Source organism: Procambarus clarkii, chromosome 56, assembly GCF_040958095.1.
Source record: "Procambarus clarkii isolate CNS0578487 chromosome 56, FALCON_Pclarkii_2.0, whole genome shotgun sequence".
NCBI classification, from domain to species: Eukaryota; Metazoa; Arthropoda; class Malacostraca; order Decapoda; family Cambaridae; genus Procambarus; species Procambarus clarkii.
This window is the reverse complement of record NC_091205.1, coordinates 31,977,780-31,980,373: the sequence shown is the minus strand read 5'-3', so window position 1 is coordinate 31,980,373 and position 2,594 is coordinate 31,977,780.

Here is a 2,594-nt window from a genome sequence, read left to right as displayed (position 1 = left end):
GGCATTATTAACATTAAATTCCATTTGCCAAGTGGTGCTCCATATACTTATTTTGTCCAAGTCATCTTGAAGGGTATGACAATCATCTAAGTTTCTTATCCTTCCTATTATCTTAGCATCATCAGCAAACATGTTCATATAATTCTGTATACCAACTGGTAGATCATTTATGTAGACAATAAACATCACTGGTGCAAGAAACTGAACTCTGTGGTACTTCACTTGTGACATTTCTCCAGTCCGATACATTGCCTCTGATCACTGCCCTCATTTTTCATTCAGTCAGAAAATTTTTCATCCATGTTAGAAGCTTACCTGTCACCCCTCCAATGTTTTCCCGTTTCCAGATCAACTTCTTATGTGGAACTCTGTCGAAAGCCTTTTTTAGGTCCAGATAGATGCAGTCAACCAACCCATCTCTTTCCTGTAATATCTCTTTTGCTAAATCATAGAAACTGAGTAAATTCGATACACAGGATCTTCCAGATCGAAAACCATACTGTCTGTTTGATATTATATCATTTCTCTCCAGGTGTTTCTACCCATTTAGGGTTAATTTTTTTTCCAAAACTTTGACTATTACACTTGTCAATGATACCGGTCTATAATGAAGGGGGTCTTCCTGCTTCCACTTTTGTAGATTGGAACTCTGTTAGCCTTTTTCCACACATCAGCTACAACTCCTGTAAACAGGGATGCCTGAAAAATCAGTTGAAGTGGAATGCTGAGCTCAGGTGCACATTCTCTCAGAACCCATGGTGAAACTCCATATGGACCAACTGCTTTGTTCTTATTTAGCTCCTTGAGCATTTTTTCCACTTCGTCTCTAGACACCTCTATGTGCCCTATGGTTGTTCTCTGGAATTCTTATTGTATCTGGTTCCCTGAAGATTTCATTTTGTACAAACACACTTTGGAACTTTTCGTTTAATGTTTCACACATTTCCTTTTCATTTTCCGTGAATCTATTTCCCATTTTCAACCTCTGAATATTATCCTTTACCTGCAATTTGTTGTTTATGAATTTAAAGAATAGACCTGGTTCTGTTTTACATTTGTCTGCAATCCCTTTTTCAAAATTTCTTTCTGCCTCTCTCCTCACTGCCGTGTAGTTGTTTCTCGCATCTTTGTATCGCTGGTATGTTTCGGGGTTTGGCCTCTTCCTATATTGATTCCATTATTGTGTCTTTTGGTCTCTGGCCGTCTCGCAATTTCTGTTGAACAATCCTGTTTCCTAGTTCTGCATCTCTGTTTTGGTATAATTTTTTTTGTGCCTTTATCATATATGTAACAAAACTTGACATACATCTCATTCACTTTCTTGCCTAGCAACAAGTCTGTCCAATTATACTCCTAAAAAATTTTCTAAGGTTGCCATAATGTCCTCTCCTAAAGTCATTTTTTTCAATTGCCTCAACCTTGATATTTCTTCCAGATTATAACGTATTGCATAATATATTCCCATAAAAACATAGTCACTTTTTACCTACGGGAGGAAGGTACTGAATGTCAAATATTTCTTCCTCCTTCCTGGTAAATTATCAAATCTAGCATGGAAGGAACGTCCCCTTCCCTCATCCTCGTAGCTTGTTTAACATGTGATACAAGAATGATTCCAGGATGAGGTCAACAATTTTACAGGTCCAAAAAATCTTCTGTTTTTGCTTCATATGCTTCCAGTCTATGGATTTCAAGTTGAAGTCGATGACTATCAACAGTCGTGATCTATCGTTATCCGCTCTCGCTATGATCTCTCTCATTATTGTTATAAGACCTTTCTCGTTTACTATCTAGCTCCTGCTTTGAGCATGTGCTGCTTGGCGGTGGACTATATGCATTTATGATCATTAGTTTATCATCCTCATGGCAGATCTCTAGTGCTATTATGTCAACTTCTTGTGGATTGGCAGTCATTATTTCGTTCACCTTTAGGTGTTCTTTCACCAGCACAGCAACGCCACCGCCTTTCCTAATTTTTCTGTCCCGTCTCCAAATTGAGTAGCCCCTTGGGAATATGACCTCATTTAAAATATCCATCTTCAAGTTTTGTCTCCGTGAGTGCAACAATGTCTGGTGTCTGCAGCTGTATTACATCACTTAACTCCAGTATCTTCGATCTCACTCCATCTATGTTGGTGTACGCAATCTTCAGGAACTTGTTCCCCCTCTTCTTATTTTTCACTCCCCCTCTGTCTAATGATTTTGTTGGTTTGCCTTTATGTACAACTTTATTGGTCTGCCTACACCTATCACTCTGTAGAAAAAAAAAGATTTCTTCTTCATTCCTGCTCTCATTTAAACGTTTTGCCTTTTGTGTGTGTGTGTGTTTGGTATGTGTATATGTGTTTGGAAAGCATGTGTTTGTTTGGTATTTTTATGTGTGTTCGGTTGGTATCTTAGTGTGTGTGAGTGTTTATTATGTGCGTTTGTGCTTGATGTGTATGAGTGTGTGTTTGTGTATGTTTGGTATGTTAGTGTGTATGGTGCATGTTTGTGTGTATGGCGTGGGTTTGGTGGGTGTGTTGTGTGTTCTTGGTGTGTTTATGCCCATGGTGTTTGAGATTCTGTAGTGTGTGTGTGTGTGTGAAAGTACT